Consider the following 7006-nt stretch of genomic DNA (forward strand, 5'->3'; position numbering starts at 1 on the left):
CTGAAGCAGTGCAAAAATACTTACGGTATTGAAAAAATAGACAAATTTGAACTTTGATGAAAATCCTATTTTCCAAATGTACTTTTAATAATTTCCCCTATAAACATAGTGAAATAAAGTATAACCTGATATGTACATGACCAGCTTAGTTCATGCTTCCTTCAAGCATCCTTCCCCTCTCCACTCCTAATCTCCCAAGATTGTTGGCCCGATCAAAAATCCTTTCCTACTTTGATGGGAGAACTGATAGCTTCAATATACTTAAGGTCTGACATCATTGTACAATGATACAGAAAAACGCTTTGGTATGTGCTTAATAAACGGACTGCCACTCCATGGAAGTGCTGAGTGATGAGGACAAGCTTATAAAGACTGTTACATCTCAGCTTAAACCACAACTCAAGCTAAAATTGCTAAAATAATGTGCCAGCAAAATTGTGCAACTATTTTAACAGTCATTTCAATTCTTAGATAGAATTTGTATAAATATTTATTCCATGTTATTCACCTGTTCTTCAGAAATATGAGACAGATAATAGCAGCAGGAAAATAAGATACGGAAGAACAACAATGCAACTGATACTTGTTGACTTAACAGCAGATAAAAATGGGAGACTTTCAAATAGAAGCAATATGTACTCACAGCAGCATCTTATAGATCAAAATGGGAGAAAAAACACATACAAAGTCTATAGCATTGACCAAGAAGAGAGTATATGAAAATCTGGATATGTGTGTACAATCCTGCACTCATTTATTGTTATGCACCTCTGAGTATGCAATGTGTATATAAATACAGTACGGAGGGCACTACTCCCGTATTTAAATTCCAAATATATCAATTCCAATAATTGGTATGACTTCATAAACAGCCTCAGAAAATTTAAAGAATATGATGGTCAGACCAAAAAATCAACGCTCTAATTTAATTACAGAATATTGGAAAACGGGTTAATCCAAAAGTACAGATGTCTGAATTTTCATTTGCCTTTGCTTAAGCAACGTTTCAATGGCAGAAAGTGATTTTTGTTGTTTTGAGCAATTTTAGAGTAGTAAAACTAGAATGTTCTTTTCAAATGATAAGCAAAAGGAAATTGGAGATCTTTGTAATTGAAAATTTTAGTTCAACAATAGATTATTGAGTACAATGAAATAATTCATATTTTTATATATTTGACCCTGAAAGAAAAATAGGTCAAGAGTAGAGCAACATTTACTTCAAAATGACATATTATTAACTATAAAAGACATCAATTCATCTTTAAACAAGGTAAGGCAAAAAGAAGATGTCCTCATTATACACTTAAGGAGGTGAAGATAACTAAGTCATTTCACCAAGCAGATGAGGCCCTCTACAGACAGGTGGGAGAAGCTTCAGGTTTACAGTCCCTAGTCCTCACGGGAGACTCCAACCACCCCAATACCTGCTGAAAGGACAAAGCAGCAGAACATAAGCAATCCAGGAGGTTCCTGGAGTGCATTTAATGGTATCTTCCTCTTCCAAGTGATAGAGGAGCCAGAGAGGAATATGTGGTCTGCTGGACCTCAAACTTTTCAACAACGAGGGACTTCTGGCAAATGCGAAGATCAAAGGCAGCCTTGCCTGCAGTGCCCATGAGATTGTGGAGTTAAGGATCCTGATGGGAGGGAGGAAAGTAAAAAGCAAGATTTAGGGAGAGCAGACTTTTTACCACTTTAAAGATATCCTTGAGTCCCATGGGAAGAAAGGCTCACGAAAGCTGGCTAACATTCAAGGAGCACCTCTTCCAGGCTCAAGAGCACTCCATCCCAACAAATAGGAAGTCAGACAAAAATGCCAGCAGGCCTGCGTGGATGAACAAGGAGCACCTGGCCAAACTGAAACACAAAAGGAAGCATACAGAGGGTATAAGTAACAGGTAACCTGAGAGGACTACAGAGACATTGTCTAAGTATCCAGAGATGAAGGAAGGAAAGGTAGAGCCCAAATGAAATTGAATCTGGTTAGGGATCTCAAAGACAAGAAAGGCTTCCAGAAGTACATAGGTGACAAAAAGACAACTAAGGAAATTGTGAACCCATTGCTGAATGAATTGGGGGACTGCATTATAGAGGACATGGAAAAGGCTGAGCTACTAAGTGCCACTTTTGCCACAGTCTTCACTAGCAAGACCAGCTTTCAGGAATCTCAAAGACCAGAGGGAAAAACCTAGAGCAAGGAGGATGTACCCTTGGTGGAAGACGATTAGGTCAGGGCATACTAAAGTAAACCAGACATATGTAACTCCATAGGCCTTGACGGGATGCACCCAGAAGTGCTGAGGGAGCTGGCAGGTGTGGCAAGGCCACAGTCGATAATACTTGATGGATCGTGGCAAATGGGAGAAGTATCCAAAGACTGGGAGAAAGCGAATGTCACTCCCATCTTCAAGAGGGCAAGTGACAGGGAGGACCCAGGGAACTACAGCCCAGTCAGCCTCTCCTTGATCCCTCTGAAGGTTATGGAGCAGCTAACCTTGGAAACCAATTCCAGGCACATTAACAACAAGCAAATCATCAGTAGTAATCAGCATGGATTCACCAGGGGAAAGTCATGCTTGACCAAGTTGACAAACTTCCACAATGAAATTACTGGACTGGTAGGCGAGAGGAGAGCAGTAGATATTGTCTACCCAGACTTCAGTAAGGTCTTCAACACTGTGTCCCATCAGATTCTCATAGAGAAGCTGTTCAAGTATGGACTGTATGAGCAGACAGTGAAGTACATTGAAATCTAGCTGAACAGCTGGAGCCAGAGCTTGGTGATCAGTGGCACAAAATCTGGTAGGAGGCCAGTAACTAGCAGTGTAACCTGGGGCTCAATACTGGGTCCACTCCTGTTTAAAGTCTTCATTAATGATGTGGATGATGAGGCAGAGTGTACCCTCGGCAAGTTTACTGATGACACAAAACTGGGAGGAGTGACTGATACACCAGAGGGTCATACTGCCAGAAGAGACCTCAACAGGCTGGAGCAATGGGCTCCATGGAACCTCATGAAGTTCAAACAAGGGAAACCACCAAGTTCTGCACCTGGGAAGGAACACCCCATGCACCAATACATGCCGGGGGCCACCCAGCTGGAAAGCAGATTTGTAGAAAAGGTCCTGGTGGACACCAAGTTGAACATGAGCCAGCAACGTGCCCTTGCTGCAAAGAAGGCTAATGGTATCCTGGGCTTCATTAAGCAAAGCATTGCCAGCAGGTCAAGTGAGGTGATCCTTCCCCTCTACTCATCTCCGGTGAGGCCACACCTGGAGTAGCATGTCCAATTCTGGGCTCTTCAGTACAAGAGAGGCGTGGACATTCTGGAGTCCAATGAAGGGTCACAAGATGATTAAGGGACCGGAGTATCTCCTCTATGAGGAAAGGCTGAGAGAGCTGGGATTGTTTAGCCTTGAGAAGGCTTATGGTGGATCTCATGAAGATATATATGACCAAAGCGAGACAGCAAAGGCAACCAAATCAGGCTGTTTTCAGTGGTGGCCAGTGATGGGACAAGAAGCAATGGATACAAACTGAGACATAGAATGTTCCACCTGAACATCAAGAAACCCTTTTTTAGTGTGGGAGTGACTAAGCACTGGAACAGGTTGCCCAGAGAGTTTGTGGAGTCTCGCGCCTTGGAGATACTGAAAAGCTATCTGGACACAGTCCTGGGCAACTGGCTTAAGTTGGCCCTGCTTGAACAGTGGCATGGGACAAGATGACCTCCAGAGATCCCTTCCAACCTTAACCATTCTGTGATTCTGCCTTGTAGACTACAAATTACTTAGTCCACTTTGGAATTTCACAGAGTTCAAAACTAAGTAGTAAAGGTGATTAACCACAAAGGTTGAGGAAAGAAAGTAGCCTTTAGAGGGCAGTTGGAAAATAGCAACAGATGTTTTGGAAAGGAGAAGGAAAAATGTTTATTGAATTAAAACATGGCTGCCATTGTAGATATTAACATCGTACTCCTTCACCCACCCTACTGATCTGTTACTATACATCACTGTAAAATGCAAGAGAAAAAATTCAAAAGAGGAATCATCACATATGATAAAACCAAGAGCAAAACACAACAAAATTAAAATCAGATAGTAAGCATCGAAGAGATCCAACAGTTAGTCAGAAGAAAGAAAATTACTATTGTTCCCTGAGTGACAGCTATTTACTCTAGCTTACATATGAGCCATATATAATACATACCATTTTTTCTCCTGGAAATACTCTGCCAACCACCTTTTCTTAATACCACTTTAACAAACCACAGCTAGTAACATCAAATTTGTCGCCAGTCCAGTCTGCAAAATGCCTTTATTAAAGTCTTTCATTAATGTAAGTACCAAGGCTGACAGTATGACAGCATTCAGTTTTTAAATTGGCAGGGATAAGTTATTTTTCTTCCTAAAATGTCATTCATTTGGATATTGCTTTATGTCACACTATACACTTGCTAACAACTGACTTTGCATAATAGTAAACCAAAGGAATTATTTGGAATGAAACAGGAAAATGATTGGATGGAGAAGGTACAGTATTCAGGTAACAAACAGATGACATCCAAAGCAGTATGAATCAATTCACAGCTATCAAATAAATACCTTAATTGATTTAAGGGAAGGACTATGGTAATGTTCACTCCCTGACTTCTATATTCTGCAGATCTCATCTTCTTGCTAGTAACATATTAACGCAGCACACTGCTAAGTAATGCTGGATAGGTCTGTTGCATGTCATCCTACTTAAAAGAAAGTGTTACTGTAAGTAGATTTGTAGGAATAAGATTTACAAATTAAAGGTAACAAGCAAACAGAAATCCTGGATCCAAATATCCTGTTTTACCAATCTGAGATTACAAAATTAGGCCCTACATTTTGTTAAAGTTAAAATTTGGCCCTACTAAGAACAAAGAAACCAAGGGTTTGCTCAAAAGTATACACTCAATAAGAAAATAGCTTTTTCAAGCTGGACAGATTGAGTGGTTATTTCAAACAACCGAATTAAACCGAGACAGGGAAAAGTCAAGGTGACTACCAAAACTTTCCATTAGTCAACTCAGGATATAGAATCATCTTGGAAGATTGTAAAGATGAAAGTTAATGAAAAATCAGTATAGTTTCATGAAAACCACAGAGAACGTAAATGGGCCCAATGCTGTTTAATATCTTTGTAAGTGATCTGGATGACGAGATCAAGTGTACCCTGACGAAGTTTGCTGATGATACCAAATTGAGTGTGGAAGTGGACACTTCAGAAGGGAGAGCCACCCAGCAGAAAGACCTGGATAGGCTGGAAGAGTGGGCTAACAAGAACCTTATAAAGTTCAACAAGGACAAGTGTAAGGTCTTGCATGAAGGAAAATATAATCCAGGAGTGCAGCACAGGCTGGGATCTACCTGGCTGGGGAGCAGCTCTGTGGAAAGGGACCTGAGTGTCCTGGTGGACAAGCAGCTCAGAATGAGTGAACAGTGTGCTGCTGTGGCAAAGCAAGCCGACAGGATGCTGGGTTGCATCAACAAGGGCATCACCAGCAGAGATAAAGAAGTCATTATCCCACTCTACTCAGCGCTTGTCAGGCCACCCTTAGATACTGTGTTCAGTTTTGGTCCCTGCTATACAAAAAAGTTGTGGGCAGGCTGGAGAGGGTCCAGAGAAGGGCCACAAAAACAACCAAAGGACTGGGAAGACTGCTACATGAGGAAAGGCTGAAAGAACTGGGTTTGTTCAGCCTTGAGAAAAGAAGGCTTATGGGAGACCTTAGCACCATGTTGCAGTATTTAAAGGGTGGCTACAAAGAACATGGAGACTCCCTTTTTACAAGGAGTCACATGGAAAAGATGAGGGGTAATGGTTACAAATTACTCCTGGGGAGATTCTGATTGGACACAAGAGGAAATTTTTCACTATGAGAACAATGAGACATTGGAATAGTCTCCCCAGGGAAGCAGTGGATGCCTCCAACATTAGACACTTAACATTCAGCTGGATAGAGTGCTGCGTCATTTTGTCTAGACAGTGCTTTTACCAAGAAAGGTTAGACCAGATAATCCTTGATGTCCTTTCCAACCTGGTCTATGATTCTATGATAACCAAGTTAGGGAATGGCAATTTAATAACTATTATTCTGCATCTCTAGAAGGGGTTTTGCAGCTGCTGCAGTCAATGGCACTCTCCATTCATAGTATGCTCAGTAAGTCCACGTACAGAATCATACCCTACATGTGATTCTTAAAACATGAGCCTGGGTATTTATTTGGGTCAAGGAAACTGGAACAAGCCCAGAGTTTTGGGGAGATTCTTTGGGTTTGTTCTTGCAAACATGACTATAATTAACCATTTAAGAAAAAAACATTATGGAAAGGTGTCTAACATCAGGCATCATTAGATGAAATAGCTGTTGCATCTAAAAAATCCAAACATTTTCCTTATACTTGAGTCTAAAATTCAATTAGTGTGTCAACAAAAAATTAGTTGCCAGGGTTTTATTTCATCTGTTACTTTACATAGGTAATTTACTGGCAAAGACAGACTGTTTTCCTTCTACCTTCATCCGCAGCACCATTTAAGACATCAACTTCTGAGATCAAAGTTAACACAAACAATGTGACAGTTAAACTGTAGTATACTTTGCTGAACTGCTTCAGGGCATAAAAACTCAACTGCTTGTTGCTCTCCTTAAGGTCATTGGCATGATTTATTATGAAGCAGGAAATTAGGTACTGGATATTTCAATATTGGGCAGAACATTTAATTACATCATTGCCATAGAACTGTTTTATCTCCAACAAACTTGTAACCATAGTAACTAGATTAGAAAGTATTCCTCAAATATTTAAAAATTCTTTTACTCTTATTAACACCACCAAACACTGAAAAATAATGGTAAATTCTTATTATTTTTCATTTTTCCAATGCATCTGCTGCTGAAGTGTGATTCTTCTGAACGATCTTAAGTAAACAGAAGTATTTGTTTACCTCTGTTTACAAACAGAGAAGGACTGGT

At 40.3% G+C, this 7006-nt stretch overlaps 1 pseudogene; it reads left to right on the forward strand.

The window, feature by feature from the left end:
* Window positions 1–1716: 1716 nt before the first annotated feature.
* Window positions 1717–5712, forward strand: LOC104626427 (annotated as a pseudogene).
* The last annotated feature ends 1294 nt before the right edge of the window (window positions 5713–7006 follow it).

The sequence above is a fragment of the Phaethon lepturus genome, unplaced genomic scaffold (genome assembly GCF_000687285.1).
Source record: "Phaethon lepturus isolate BGI_N335 unplaced genomic scaffold, ASM68728v1 scaffold19049, whole genome shotgun sequence".
Taxonomy (NCBI): Eukaryota; Metazoa; Chordata; class Aves; order Phaethontiformes; family Phaethontidae; genus Phaethon; species Phaethon lepturus.